At 39.8% G+C, this 16,813-nt stretch overlaps 1 long non-coding RNA gene across 1 annotated transcript in view; it reads left to right on the top strand.

Moving 5' to 3' along the window:
• LOC140467153 (uncharacterized) overlaps window positions 1-16,813 on the top strand; it is a 33,773-nt gene that overhangs the window by 3,536 nt on the left and 13,424 nt on the right. The window contains exons 2-3 of the long non-coding RNA XR_011955353.1: window positions 9,694-9,940; window positions 10,529-10,659. This is a non-coding gene — a long non-coding RNA (uncharacterized lncRNA). The remainder of the gene's footprint in view (window positions 1-9,693; window positions 9,941-10,528; window positions 10,660-16,813) is intronic.

Here is a 16,813-nt window from a genome sequence, read left to right as displayed (position 1 = left end):
AGTGCCCTGATTGGCCATTGGTCAAATGCTCTAATTGGCTAATCAGGGGTTCTGGGGATGTGCTCAGTTTGAAAGTGTATTTGTGTACGTGCATGGCATTGGTGATGTTAAAAAATGTATACCTTTTACTAAACTCTGTCACTTTGGAAAATTAGCTCAAAAATCGCTTGGAAAGGGAAGGTGAACTTGAACATAAAATGTTTAATGAATTAATCAGTGTTAGTGGCACTGCTGGTAATTATTGTAAATCACACAGGTTTAAGGCATAGGTTTAAGGTGATAGGGGAAAGTTTTAAAAGGAACCTAAGAAGCAACGTTTTCACACAGAGGGTGGTGCTTGTATGGAATGAGCTGCCAGAGTAAGTGATGGAGGCTGGTACAATTATAACATTTAAAAGGCACCTGGATGGGTACATGGATAGGAAGGATTTAAAGGGATATGGGACTAGATTAATTTATGATATCTACGCGGCATGGATGAGTTGGACCGAAGGATCTGTTCCCATGCTATACATCTCTATGACTCTAATTACTTTTTTATATGCTGGATCTGTGAGTCGCTGGGGTGGTTTGTTGGAGTTGTAACAATATAAGAATTATGGGTGTAACCCTATGGGAGCAGCTGGGGCTAATCATATAAGGGCAGGAGAGAGAGAGTGAGAGAGGCAGAGAGGGAAATGGAGATGGTGGGAGATGGGTTTGGAAATTGTTTGGGTATAGAATCAATTGTGCCTTGTGTCTTTGCAGTTGGTAAGCAGCTGCAGTGAAGCTTGAGGATTTTGGAGATAGGGTTTACATTCAGTCATGTTCGAGGAGATGGTGCATGTCTCTCTTTAAGAGATGGAAATTCATGGATAGGATTTGCCTGAAACATTTTCTCATTAAATATGGTTTGTTTCTTTCTCATTATTCTTTAAAAAGATTTTACAAGATTTTGAAACACACAAAAGAAATGTTAACATCTAATTTTCTTTTGTTTTACTAATAAAAGAAAAATACTGTCAAAGCTTTTCATCTTGCACTCGTCAGGACAGAATAACAAGAGTACCAAAGCTCAAATGAAACAACAATTTGAAAGGGAACAACAATTAATCCTCCATAAATTGTTTCAGAACCATTACTTTATACAAAAGCTCTCTCCAAATGTTTTTCCCATAGTTATCAATTATATATTAGTGCATTTAATTACTTTTACAATCACCATTCATCCATCTTCCCTAAGTTTCTGACTTCACTAATGAAGGCAGTCTTCAAGTTACCCAATTCTTCCAGAATTCAATTCTTTCTGACATGGAAGATTGGTAAGCTTTTGGTTTGAGGATTATTGATTCTGATTTTGATGTTTTCCAAATCGCTTATGCACTGGAGGATCTTTTACGTTGGATGACTTTTATGGAGGATGTTGTTCCGGCTGAACCCAATCATTTGCCCATTATTTGAAGAAGAGTTGATTTCCTGATTTCCCTTTGAAGGTGAAATCTTACCTGTTAGCTAAGTTGGTTCTTCCATAACATCACCTGGTGGATCTTCTGTAGCCAAAACAGATGATTTTACATTTCTTCAGGATAAAATGGATGTTTTCCTGCCTTTCAAGCTCTAAACATAAAACACACCCTTTACACTTTTTTTTAAAAGACTAAACATCTATGGCTCTACTTCAGTTAAACTCTTTCTTAAAATCTTTTGACTTTGCCCTTTTAATTTTGTTGCGTGGTCACCAGTAGACTCGCTTTTTATTCCAGATTTTCACAGAATTCAAATATTAGCATCTCCTATGGTGACATCCAAACAGTCACTGAATTAAAATCCACAGTTTTTCCATAGCAATCCTCCTTTTAAAAAAAAGCACATTTTGGAATTAAAAGTTAAAAACAATGCCTTAGAACATTAGCTTGGGGTTCTGGATTCACTAGTATAGTGATAACACACTGCACCATTGCCTCCGCATTTGCAATGGCGATTACTGGCAGAGCTGACATTGATGGATGAACAGATGGTTTCTGGATTCTTTGGTTTGCAGATGGATTGAAAATCTTTACTTTTGATGCCTTTGGAGTGTGATTTGGAGCTAGAAGCGGTTCTTTGCTGTTATGTTTCTTTTTTAAATGGCTTGTAGCTCGAGGAGTAAGAGTCTTTATTAGCAACATAAGGATTAGTAAGGAATCATTTTTCGACTGTGACCTCGACAGCATGCAAATACTCGAATGCAGGCTGATACATGCAAGAGTATTCAGTCGGACTAGCCCACTACAGTAGAGTTGAAACTGGCTTTTTAACCTCTGTCCTTGTGTATTCTTCAAAAAGAGAAACATCAAATGTGTCTGCAGTTGGGTCATAATCTGCAGGGTGTGGCTTATTGTTGACCAGAGGATCGCCTGCCCATTGCTATCTTTGTGTTCACAAGAAGTAACAGCCCAGTCTTTTTGATGCTTCCCTGATGATTACATGGGCTTCAGATGGGACATAACCAAACAGTCACTGAATTAAAATCCACAGTTTTTCCATAGCAATCCTCCTTTTTAAAAAAAGCACATTTTGGAATTAAAAGTTAAAAACAATGCCTATTAATATTCATAGATTATCATCCATTATCTTAACAAGAAGAAACATTTCCCCTTGAAGGAGGGATCATTGACCAGGCGGCATCAATCTAGTGTAAGCGGCAGAAAGGTTAGAGATGAAAGGAAAATGGGAGATGGGAATCTGGGACTCTGCCTGTAAGGATGGTAGAAGCATAAACCTTCAAAATGTTTAAGAAGTATTTCAGTATGTACTTGCAATGCCAAGGTATACAAGGCAATATGAGCCAAGTGTTCAAAAGTGAGATTAGAATAAATAGAATTGTTTTTGACCAGCAGGGATAAAATGGGCTGAAGTGCCTAATATGTGATATAGATCTCTATGGCTGTATGATAACAGCAAGCACTCCCTTTTATGTCTTCTCTTTTCAGAATTGTTCCAATTGTCTTTGCACCATTGTCCTCAGGGATTTTTAAATCTACTCCTGGAGTTTTCATTTGCTCCACTGTTTCCCTCGCGCACACTGTTTTCCTTGCACTTCTTACTAGCTTTGAGATGAAGCTAGTCTTCTGGAGTACTTCTTTATTCCTGTTGCTGCTCTCACGAGTACTCATGACTGCTTGTGGTTTTTTCACATTTTTGTTGCTCACTGTCTGTGTCTTTTTAAAGCAGACTGTTCTTAAGTGTTCAATTCACATATCTTGATTTTTTTTCTTCTGGGTCAAATGGATTGTCTCCACTGTTGGCACCCTGGCAGCTGATAAAGGGAGTTCACTGCCATCACTCCTCCTTTCTGAGCTGAGTCTAAGAACCGGTATAATTATCAATGGCACAGAATAGGTTACTAAAAAAATTTTAAAAAGAAAAGGCATTTGACTTATATAGCAAGTATAGTTTATTGCATGATGGCTATAGGTATAAGCAACATGAGTGAGTCAGTCAAGAGGCAGTTAAATCATATGTGTCTCTGTCAGGACCCTTGTGCAAAACTAACTTGCAACAGGGCCATTGTGGAACAGCTTTTGAAAGCTGAGTTTCAATGCCTTTACTGATCAGGCCATATCATGTAATCATCCCAAACAGGGTATCTTCCATCATAGTCGGATACTGTCTCCACCACAATCTCAGATCCCAAATTAGGCAATGTATTGGCTGAGGAAGAGATGTAGGATATTACAATTAGTCCCTGAGGTTCCCATTATTTGGTACTGTTCTAAATGGGATAACCCATATCATTAAGTGAGGACGGATGAACTTCTTTATCTTGTTCATTCACCAACTCTCTCAGTCGGTCACAAGATTAAATTAAACAAGAATCTCTTATCTTGTGGATATTTCCCTCCCAGTTCAAAGGAATTTATGTTTTAACAGGAGTCAATTTAACCAGACAGTTTTGAGTTGACAAAATGTGAGTTTCTTTGTTATGAAACATGAGATGAAAAAATAACACAACACACAAGCACAAAGATTGGAAAGCAAGTGCAAAAGCACATAGATATACAATTCTGTCTCTGAGTCATTCATGAAGAGTGGGTTTGATATAGGTAGGAGATAGTGAGGACTACAGATGCTGGAGAGTCAGAGTTGATGATGTATGGCACTGGAAAAAGCACAGCAGATCAAGCAGCATCTGAGGAGCAGGAGAGTTGCCATTTTGAGCAGGACACCTGATCAGGACTGTTATAGGCTGCATTGGTAGTTGAACAGTCACTTTCAAGGTTCTTGGCTTTGCAGGTTAATTTAAATTCTTTTGTTGTGGTTTCTTTTACAGCGGCAGGCTGGCAGCATTCAGAATGAGAGAGAGACTTCTTTTCCTTTTCTTTGCCTGCAATAAGTTTATCAGTCTCTAAATATGATAAGAAATAAAAACACAATACACATTCATGCAGGTTAGAAATAAGAAGTGTGTCCAAAAATGATAAATTTAAAGAATATATAAATCAGTCATTGGGTCATTCTTGATGAGTAGATAATGGAACACTGATAGTTGAACAGTCAATTTTAAAATTCTTGGCTTTGCATGTTAGCCAAAGTTCTTTTATTGTGTTTCCATTTGAACTGGTTTACTGACTGAATGGCACTCAGAATGAAAGAATCCTTTACATGTAACATAGGAGTGACTTATGGTTAGCTCACCAACTGTGACTTTCACAGCACAACGTCAAATCCAAGCTACAAATACCTCAGCTCGCCAGCTAAAAGAAGTACTTCAGCCCACCAGCAGGCACAGATCAGTGTTGAAGTTCATTTCTAACCCCTGTCTAGTGTATTCTTGAAAGGGGAAAATGCAAATGTTTATCCTCCAAACCCCTGTACAATATTCACAGATATTCACAGAGTTCAGTTTGTAGTGCATTTCTCTCTGTGAATCTTCATTGGCAACTAAAGGTGTGAACTCCATAATTCCTCTCCAGATTGCCAGTATAGTCATTATTTGGCTGTGTCTTTGCTTTCTAAAAAAAACACATGTTGCAATTAAAAGTTCAGTGTGTCTATGGATGATATTTAGTCATGATCCATGAACATGACAAGGAGCTAAAGAAAATCTCTGACGAGGAAAATTAAGCTGGAGGTCCCTGAGACGGGCTAGGATAACCATTAAACACAGGAAGACAAGACAATGGTCCAGAAGACTCGAGAGGCCACCTGCTTCCAGGATGACTGAGCTGGGTTGAGATTCTCTCTGTTCCTGTCAGAATTTCATTGTGTTTTGGCTTTCAGCCTACTTGCTGTATGACACATTCCTTGAGGATTGAGGGTTTCATTTAGATTTATATATGCAATGAAACGACTTTTCCTTTCAACTGTGATTCTTATCTCTGCTGTAAAAGCTTAAAGTGTATGTTCAAATTATGCTTTGGACTAGTGAGAGAGCTAAAGCAGTTGTATTGAATCCTTTCTAACCACATGCATTGAAATGATTGCATTAAAATGGGTCTTTGATTCAAAAACATATGTGTCACATTAGAGATTTCACTCTCTGGTGAATACTACTAAGTTGTCCCACATCCTGAGACTGCTTATTATGTGCCTTATGCCCTCACTATCTCTGTAGTGCTGCAGAATGCCATGAGTCTTCACTATTCAATGAGCATCCTCACTGACAATACCTCCGCTACTAAAGGCTATAAAGCTTTCGATTTCTTCAAGACTTCTGGCTTCCATCTTCCTCCAAAAAGTGCAGACTGCAACCTTTGAACATCTCAGGCTCTTGTTACTCACCTATTGTTGCCCTTAGTGTCCAAAAGACAGAGAGCAGAATTAGGCTATTTGGCCTTTTTTCACAGCTGATCTGTTTTTCAACCCTATTCTCCTGCTTCCTTCTTACCAATTAAGAGCTGATCCATCTCTCACTTAATACACTAAAGTACTTGGCCTCCACAGCCCTCTGCAGCAAGCCATTCCACAGATCAACCACCTTCTGGCTGAAGAAATTCCTCCTCATCTCGGTTCTAAAGACATCTCGGTGCTGTACCCTTGGGATGTAATCTTTCCTACTAATGGAGACATTTTCTTCATGTCCACTCCATCCAGGCCTCTCAGTATTCAATAACTATCAATCAGATCTCTCCTCATCCTACTAAACTGCATTGAGTAAAGACCTAGAGTCCTCAACCACTCCTCACATGACAAGCCTTTCAATGCCAGGCTTATTCTTATAAGCCACCTTTGGATATCCTCCAATGCCAGCACATCGTTCCTTAGAAATGGGGACAAAAATTGTTCACAATATTCCAAACTGGTTTGACAGAGTCTTATACAGTCTGAGCAGTATATTTCTGCCCTTGTATTCTAGCCCTCTTGAAATGAATGCTAATGTTGCATTTGCCTTCCTAACTGCCAACTGTACCTGCATGTTAACCTTAAGAGAAGCCTGAATTAGAACTCCCAAGTCCATTTTTGCTTCAGATTGCCAAAGCCTTTCCTCATTTAGATAATAGTCTACTCCACTATTCTTCCTACCAAGTGCATAACCTCACATTTTCTCATGTTGTCTTCAATCTACCAATTCTTTATTCACTCTCCTAGCCTATGCAAGTCCTGCTGCAGTCTTCTCGCCTCCTCAACACTACCCATTCCCCCATCTATCCATTTATCATCTGCAAACTCAGCAACAATGCCCGCAGTTCCTCTGTCCAGATCATTAATGTATAACATGAATAGTTGTGATCCCAACATGGGCACCTTTGGTGTTCCAATAGTATCGGTGGCCATCAAATGGCCAATGGGCTGAGGAGGGACAAATGGCATTTAATTTAGATAACTATGAGGTGTTGCATTTTGTGAAAGCAAATCTTAGCAGAACTTGTACAATTAATGGTAAGGTCCTAAGGAATGTTGCTGAACAATGAGACCTTGGAGTGCACGTTCATAGCTCCTTGAAAGTAGAGTCACAGGTAGATAGAATAATGAAGAAAGTGTTTGGTATGCTTTCCTTTATTGGTCAAAGTATTAAGTATAGGGAGGTCATGTGGTGGCTGTATAAGACTTTGATTAGGCCACTTTTGGAATATTGCATGTAATTCTGGTCTTCCTACCAGAAGGATGTTGTGAAACTTGAAAGAGTTCAGAAAAGATTTACAAGGATATTGCCAGGGTTGGAGGATTTGAGTTACAGGGAGAGGCTGGGGTTGTTTTCCCTGGAGCATTGGAGGCTGAGGGGTGACCTTATAGAGATTTATAAAATCATGAAGAGCATGGATAGGATAAATAGACAAAGTTTTTTTCCTGGGGTAGGGCAATCCAGAACTAGAGGGCATAGGTTTAGGGTGAGAGGGAAAGATAGAGATCTAAGGGGCAACTTTTTCACGCAGAGGGTGGTGGGTGTATGGAATGAGCTGCCTGAGGAAATGGTGGAGGCTGGTATAATTGCAACATTTAAAAGGTCTCTGGATGGGTATATGAATAGGAAGGGGTTGGAGGGGTATAGGCCGGGTGCTGGAACATGGGACTAGATTAGGTTGGGATATGTGGTTGGTATGTATGAGTTAGACCGAAGGGTCTGTTTCTGTGCTGTACATCTCTATGACTCTAAATTACTTTCACTGGCTCTACTCTGTCTAACCTGCTCATTACCTCGTCAAAGAATTCTAACAGGTTTGTCAGGCATGATCTCCCCTTGATGAAGCCGTGGTGACTTCACCCTATTCTACTGCGCACTTCCAAATACTCTGCAATCTCACTCTTAGTAATGGATTCTAAAATCTTACCAACAACCAAAGTCAGGCTATTCAGCCTATAGTTTCTTCTTAAACAAGATGTTGCATTAACCATTTTCCAGTATTGTGGGACCCTCCCTGATTCCAGTGATTACTGAAAGATCACCACCAGTGCTTCTACAATCTCTGCAGCTATCTCCTTCAGAACTGTTGGGTCTAATCCACCTGGTCTGGGTGATTTATCCACCTTCAGAGTTTTCAGCTTCTCCAGCACTTTCTCCTTAGTGATAGCCATTACACTCACTTCTGCAGCTTAACTCTCTTGATTTTCTGGTACACTATTATCCACCATGAAAACAATGCAAACTATCTAGTCAGTTCCTCTGCCATTTCTTTGTTTCCCTTTAGCATTTCTCCACCCTCATTTTCCACTGCCCAATGTCCTCTCTTGCCTCTCTCTTACATGTTAGATAGCTGAAAGAAATCTCCTGTAATTTTTAAAATATTAATAGCTAGCTTGCTCTCATATTTCATCTTCTTCTCCATTATTGCTTTTAAGTTACCTTCTGCTGGTTTTCAAAGGCTTTCCAATCCTTCAGTTTGGCACTAATACTCACCATATTGTATGCTTTTTCTTTTGCTTCATGCTGTCCCTGACTTGCTTTGTCAGCCATGGTTTCCTCATCCTCTCCTTAGTATGTTTCTTCTTCCTTGGTTTGAATTTCTGCTGTGCCTCCTGAATTACCCCCAGAAGCACCTGCTGTTACTGCTCCACTGTCTTCCCTGCTGGATTCCCCTTCCAAACAACTCTGGCCAGCTCCTCCCTCATGTCTTTGTAGTTACGTTTCCTCAACTGTACTACCATTACATCTGATTCCAGCTTCTCCCTCTCAAACTGCAGCGTGAATTCTATCATAGTATCATCACTACTTACTACTTAAGCACCCTAATCAAATCTGCCTCATAACACATCACAAAATCTAGAATTGTCTGTTCCCTAGAGGGCTCTATCACAAGCTGCTCCAAAAAACCCATCAATGACATTCTATGAATTCCTTTCCTTGGAATCTGAAACCAACATGATTTTCCCAGTCCACCTGCATATTGAAGATGCACATGATGATAGTAATCACGCCTTTCTTACATGCCTTTTCTATCTCCTTATTTAATTTCTTTCCCACATCCTGACTACTGCTAGGGGGCCTGTACATAATTCCCATCAGGGTCTTCTTTGCTGTTCCTCAACTCTACTCACACAGATTCTATGCCTTCCGATTCAATACCACTTCTTGTTACTGATTTAATTTCATTTTTTTTAAACTAACATTTAAGCCTGCACTCTCTGCCTATCTGTCTGTCCTATTGATAGGATGCGTATCTTTGGATATTTAGTTCCCAGCCCTGCTCCCCTTGCATTCATATCTCTGTGATACCTATAACATCGTACCTGCCAATTTTAATCTGTGCTACAAGCTCATTTACCTAGTTTTGCACTTAAGTACAACACCATCAGTCCTGCATTGACTGCTCCCCTTCTTGTAGTTTTTCCCTCATCTGCTGAGCCTGAAGATAGTTTCCTGACCTATTACTGTTCTGGAAACTTTAATAACCTCTGCTGAGGCCTCCCCTCTTTTAACTTTTTCCATAATATTCCATGCAATTGAACCCACCCATCCTATGTCCACCCCCATGTCCCCATCCCACTCCCCACCTAAGACTAATCTGCATCATCTTGACTAAAGTCCTCAACTTACAGGTGCATGTTCCATGAGTGTTTCAGGTGATCTTACATTACCTACTTTTCTTCTTATAAGAGATCCTTGCACATCCTTTCAGTTGTGAAAAATGACAGGATTTTCCACTTTGTAGAACCTTTGCATCTCGTAATGGTAAAATAATACTAAATAAAACATTAGTATATAAAATTGACAAAAGTGCAGACTATAAACAATGAACATCCATACTCAGAAAGTATTCATTTCTTTGCCCTACCATTATGTCGACATGTCTGCAGCTGGTTGGAGGGAGCCTGCTGACCGGTGACTTTGAAGACTTAGGCAGGTGTTCATTGCCTTTGACTGGTCCCTGTGTTCTGAACTTCTTCAGCTTTAGCCACTAGAGACAGTGGGTCAACTGGCAGAGTGACGTCAGACTGTCCTGAGAAGAAGTTGCTGTGGTGCCCATCACTCTTCCTTCATGTCTCTGCCTGGTGGCATCACCCCATCTCCTTAAGAAGAAGAGTCACTTCAATTGAGATTAAGGTACTTTTTCTTTTCTTGTCTTGCCATTGATGCTAAACACACATGGCTAGAGCATGGGAGTGCAGAACAGAGCACTTATCTGGCACATTGAGTATTCTGTCAGACCTGGGTCTCCAAAGCAGCTGACATCTTTTTCATGGAAACAGTTGAGCACTTGCATGCCAGAGCCACCACAGTAAGGAGAGATCCTCCATCTTTCCAGCTTCAATGCCCCGATGGACCCTCTTCAGGTTCACCATGTCACTAATGGCCAAAAACTGGGTCTCTGCATGGGGCTGTGTAGGTACCAGGTCTCTAGCTGTCCTTTTGTGCCAGAGACCTCCAGTATTTCTTCCCCAACCAGCAGCCAACACATGTCAGCGCTTGCTCCTGTTCAATTTAGCTAACGTACTCACTGAGGTGACTGTCCCTGTGCTAGTGGAGGATGCAGGTGACCACCTGGCAGTAGATTTTGTAAGGGTAAGATATTAAAAGGGGTATGAAAGTTAAAGTGAGGACATATTTCTATTGTGTGCATGGGTTCCTTCAAGTCAGATGAGATCTAATATGGATAAGGAGATCCACATATAATCCTTTCTCTCATTGCAGGACAAATTAGCACACAACTGTGTGGAGGGGCCAAGACGAACAGAGACATAGCAGACATCAATATCCTTACCCCTTTGAGAAATATGCTATCCAGTTGGCTCAGGATGACCACGACAATTCTTGTGACAATGGTGAGACAGTAATGGGTGAGGAACCCCATAAGCAACATTACCCTCTATTCTTCTCAGATGTACATTGGTCTGCTCCAGCTATTTTGCATCTTCACTAATTAATACTTCTTTTTCTCATCTGCAGCAATAAGACTGAAATTATCAATAAAGAATGGATGAACCATTCTTAAAAGCAATTTGCACCATATTATGCATCCAGAAATGGATTTGGTGTAAAGTCCTTTGGGACATCCAATGGTCACGAAAAGCATAATATAAATGAAAGTCTTTCTTCCTGTTATTCTAGGGATATTATGTAGATGTCATTCTACCCAGTGATGCTCCTTTCAGGAGGCATTTGTGTTAATCTTAAAACCTGCACGTTTGTCGAAACATAACTTTATGAATGTCCATTTGCAACAGTCCAAATAATTCTGAGAATTCTGCAAGGAATGTTTCTTGAAAGGTTACCTACAGATACTGATGGCTCTATTCACAAGTTTTTTGCCAAGTGTGCTCCTGAGTCATAAGGGCAGGTGTCTCAGTTTAGTTGTGTTACTCCACAACTGAATTTCTTGCTAAAATTCTCTGTTGAGGTTCACACAAAAAGGATGTCCAAGTGAAAGAGGTGCAGAAGGAAAGATGCCAAGTTCATTGTCAATAGATATCATCAAGGGAAGGGATGGGGGTATAATAGTTAGTCGTAAAGATCTTCTCTAAATATTTTCCAAAGCCAAAATATCATGCACCATATCAGGAGATCAGAATTTCACAAAACATACTACATGAAAACTAACCAAGGACAAAACACCATATTTGGTTTTATACTCAATTGTCTTGTGAATGCAACTCAGTATCTTTCAATATCATGAACTCTGACACCAGCTCCATAATCTCCCTATTCTCTGTAAGCGAAATCATATTGGGCTGTCCACATGGAAAATGCCTGAATCATCTGATTTAAGTTGGAATCTACCTTTTTGACTTAGGTCTGACTTTCCTAACATTGGAGTACCTGGAATAGAGGTATTGGGTATACATAAGAGGGGGCAACTGAGTGTCCAACTGAGGAGGATGGGAGAGGGCCTTTGGGAGTGCTCAGCAGTGCAAATCAGGGGAAGTTGAGCGTGCAGTGTTGGGGTTGGGATGGAGATGGTTTCTGTCTCTGCAGAAGGAAGTGTGTGTGAGATCCCAGTGGAGGGATTGGGTCTGTCTTAAAGGTGGGGTGTTGGAGTCAGCATGAATGAATGTGGTGTCAGCAGGATAGACTGAGGGGTTAGCTTTTTGGTTAGCAGTTACAGCAGGTTTTAAGCTTCTCCTTTTAGAGCCTTACTACTGAGGTAAGCATGTCAGAAATACCCCCAATCCTCTGATGCGAACTCAGAGGTTGCGACCTTTTCAAAGAGCTCCAAGCACAGGAGAATTGCCAACCTGATTTTTGAATTTTCTGGGCAGTTACCACATAGTCAGTGCATCAGGGATACCAAGAAGTCCCAATGTGCATCTTTCAGGTTCCGTGTAGTCACCAGTTATCTGGAAATTGCAACATTTGGGCCAATTTTTAAATTCAGACATTCCCCTAGCACACTGAGGCCAATCTGTAGTGTTACAGAAATCTTTCTACCATCTGCAAACCTACAGATTATGCCCAAAGTATATTTTTAGGTCATTTATAAACATAATAAAAGCATTTCCCTCACAAAATATAATTGTAATACTTCTAAGTATGTAACAAATTCTTAATCCACTGCACGGGCTTCACAAAACATATCCATTGCATCGCACTAAATGAAAGGCTTTCTGAAAATCCAGATAGATTATACCCATGTGGATATTCCATCTACCAATCTAATAACATCTTCAAAAGATTTTGTCAAACTTGTTAGACCTTTCTAGAGGGTCTTTTCCATAGGCCCATATTATAGACTCCTCTTTGTAGATAATAACATACCAATAATTCTTGTGTTCTCTAATTACATGTCACTATTGATGAAATAATGAATACTTGAAGAATCTATCTTACATTCTTAGTATTATAAATATTCACTTACCATTGCCAAATGTAAAAAACCTTAAATTACTTCCTGAAAATTGGTTTCAATGATCAAATATGACAAGATATCAAGTAAAACTATTTAAATGCTCTTGATATTTTGCAAAGTCTTGCTTTTATAGAAGACTAATTTAAACCATAAAAAGCAACTAAATTGTTAGTGTTTCTGAAGATGTGATCTATAAAATCTCCTAAATAAGCTCACAACCGCTTTCTTTCACAACCGATCACATACAATGCAACTAAAACTATCCTTCATTTCAGAATAGTCAACTTCATTGCCTATTGAAATTTCATCACTAAAAAGAAACTACTTATGAGGTCCTGTGGGAAAATTACCATTGATTTAAAATAATTATTCTCTCAATATTCTCAAGTTGTGTAACACTATTCATCATTAAAGTAATCAGCATTTGTTTTTTTTCAAATAACCATAGCATAACTGATACTTGTAAATGGCACAAAGCAAATGTACTATGTACAACACTGTTCAGTTGCATTGACTGTAATAATGAAAATATCAACCTTGATAGCACTCGCAGTGATAATGAGAAATGAAATAGCTAATGCATCACCTGCTTAAGAATGACACAGGAATAAAATACTAAATCAGCACAATATTAGAGAACACAGGTAGGAACTGTCCTTACCACAAGAACAATTATCCTTCATTGTGAAATTCGGGGCATTGCCCTAATCCTAACCCTAACCCTGAATTTCTTTGCAACTTCTTCTTTGCAAAGCGCCACATTTGACTTCTGTGGGATCTCAGGGTCCCCATAACATAGCTGCATCCAGCAAGTCATTGACGTCTTTCTTCCAGAGTTGATGATTTGAGCTCCTTTGATACAGACAGAAAGGGTGACAGCATTTGCCTCAGCCTCAGGAATACCCCAGATGCTGAGTGCAATTGGTTGCATGCACATTGTAGTTTTGGGACTACACATGAATGCTGAAAGGCATGTGGATTCTAGTGTGATGTAGGGTATCAATCATTGGTGGTTTGTGGTTGGAGTAGAATGCTGCTATCAGTCCTCTTTCCCATAGTTGGTTTAAGTTCAGGTTTCAGTGGCTTGTGATGGAGGATGGACCACAAATAATCAAATGTAATTTATTACATTATAGTAATAATATATAAACTATGTTATCTCCTTGGTGTTTTAATTTTAACAAGAAGTATAGAGGACATGAGAACCTCCATCAGGAGACTGCCTGAATGCAATTGGTACTGCACTCTGAGCTCACTTGAGATTAAACGCTAACCCTTTTTCAGAACCACTGCCTTATACATCATGTGCACCCAAGCCTTTATTTTCTCTTTGTCAATTCATTCCATAATTATGCATGTAATTATGCTACATTCACCACTACCTCTGCTTCAACAACACACCTCAAGTCTCAAACTTCTCAAATTCGAGTGTTCTGGATTTTTCAAAATTCTTCCAAAATACATTCATTTTGGACTTGAATCATTTGTTTTAAGGGTTGCTGACCTTGACTGTCATGTTTCTGTAATTTCTCTACTGCAGGATCTTTTATCTCATGGATGTTCTCTGTAGAGGAAGGACATTGTTCTTTGTAGACATTGTCATTTGTTCATTACCTTATCTGGAGGATCTTCAATCTTGTGAATGCCCATCATGGAACAGAGTTGTGCTGGTGAAACAAGTATTCTCTTCCTTGTAGTTTCCTGGATTTCTGAATCAGGCAATCTATTTCTAATTGAAAAAGGAGATTTCTTTTTTAGCAGTGTCCTCGATGATTAGCCTAGGCAGCTTCTTCTTTTGTCCAAAAAAAGGAAGCTAATGGATGTGGGTTTGCTCGGTGAACTGGAAGGTTCCTTTTCAGACTTTTCATCACCATACTAGGTAACATCTTCAGTGAGCCTCCGGATGGAGCAGTGCTGGTGTTTCCTGCTTTCTATTTATGTTGGGGTTCCTTGGATTGGTGATGTCATTTCCTGTGGTGACATAATTTCCTGTTATTTTTCTCAGGGGAGTGGTAAATGGGGTCCAAGTCGATGTGTTAGTTGATAGAGATCCAGTTGGAATGCCATGCGTCTAGGAATTCTTGTGTGTGTCTCTGTTTGGCTTGTCCTAGGTTGGATGTATTGTCCCAGTCGAAGTTGTGTCCTTCCTTATCTGTATGCAAGGATACCAGTGAGAGAGGGTCATGTTGTTTTGTGGCTAGTTGATGTTCATGTATCCTGGTGGCTAGTTTTCTGCCTGTTTGTCCAATGTAGTGTTTGTTACAGGTCTTGCACGGTATTTTGTAAATGACATTAGCTTTGCTTTTTGTCTGCATAGGGTCTTTTAAGTTCATGACCTGCTGGTTTAGTGTGTTGGTGGGTTTGTGGGCTACCATGATGACAAGGGACCTGAGTAGTCTGGCAGTCATTTCTGAGATGTCTTTGATATAGGGGAGAGTGGCTAGGGTTTCTAGATGCGTTTTGTCTGCTTGTTTGGGTTTGTTGCTGAGAAACTGGTGGACTGTGTTCATTGGGTACCTATTCTTTTTGAATATACTCTGTGTGTGATTTTCCTCTGCTCTGCATAGTTCTTCTGTGCTGCAGTGTGTGGTGGCTCGTTGAAATAATGTTCTGATGCAGCTTTGTTTGTGGATGTTGGGATAATTGTTTCAGTAGTTCTCTTCCCTAGATCTCCTCTAGCCTCTCTCCCCTACATCAAAGATATCTCAGAAATGACTGCCAGACCACTCAGACCCCTTAGCATCATGGTAGCCCACAAAACCATCAACACACTAAAACAGCAACTAATGAACTTGAAGGGCCCTATACAGACAACAAGCAAGTTATTTACAAAATACCATGCAAGAACTGTAACAAACACTACATTGGGCAAACAGGCAGAGAACTAGCCACCAGGATACATGAATATCAACTTGCCACAAAGCAACATGACCCTCTCTCACTAGTATCCTTACATACAGATAAAGAATGACACCACTTCAACTCGGACAACACATCCATCCTAGGACAAGCCAAACAGAGACACGCCCGAAAATTCTTCGAAGCATGGCATTTCAACCGGCACTCAAAAAACAAACACATTGACTTGGAACCCATTTACCAACCCTGAGAAAAAGACAGGAAATGACATCACCACCAGAAATGATGTCACTGCAGGAAATGACATCACCAACCCAAGGATCCCCAAACATATAAATAGAAAGCAGGAAACACCAGCAGTGCTTTGTCTGGAGGCTCACTGACGATGTTACCTAGTATGGTGATGAAACATCTGAAAATCAACCTTCCAGCTCAGTGAGTAAACCTACATTCAGAACCTCAACCTGAGCCACAAATCTTCTCAAAACTTGATATGCAGCTTATGTTTCTCAAGTTGCTGATCATGCTGGAAATCTTCAGTCACTCTTTGTTGTTGTTGTTAAACTGGTGAAGTAGAGCTTTTCAGATTCTTAATCATTTTACAGGAGGCTAACTGTTCACTCAACACTAACTCTTTCACTGTAATTGACTGTTCTGTTGTATCAACATGTTTCACATGCTGTTGTGTTGTTTGGAAAGCTTTGGTTGAAAGTTTCTCTTGTGGATATGAAACAATTCTATTATGCCAACATAGGCAATCTTCAGCAGCAGCTTTATTCAGACACCAATATGTGATTTTTGCAGCTTCAGTCTTTTTAGAGTTAGCTATTAACCTTAATAAGCCTATGATGTATTCCAATTTTTTTTTATGGTTCATTGGGTTTCTGAAACAACTGTACTTGTTGACTCAGTTTTGTTTTTATTGACTCATGGGATGTGAGTGTTGCTGGTTGACCTGCATTTCTTGCCTGTCCTAATTTGCCCCTGAGAGAGTGGTGGTGAGCTGCCCCTGGTTCGAGAAAACTTGAGATGTTTAAATTGATTATGCAAGATTATAATTTAAAGGAGGAAAACATGGAATTGAGTTACCACCATTAAGTGAAGATTCAGTTTAGAATAAAAACAAACTTGAGTTACAGGAAGCAGAGAAGGGGTGAAACAGTTGAATTGAAAGAAAAAGAGAAGAAAAGAGCAGTGGAAAGAGAGGAGAATGAAAAGAGGAATGGAAATAAGAAAGCTTGAATTGGAAAGAAAGGTGAAGTAAAACCAAGAGT

Source organism: Chiloscyllium punctatum, chromosome 45, assembly GCF_047496795.1.
Source record: "Chiloscyllium punctatum isolate Juve2018m chromosome 45, sChiPun1.3, whole genome shotgun sequence".
Taxonomy (NCBI): Eukaryota; Metazoa; Chordata; class Chondrichthyes; order Orectolobiformes; family Hemiscylliidae; genus Chiloscyllium; species Chiloscyllium punctatum.
This window is presented reverse-complemented; position numbering and strand designations above follow the sequence as displayed.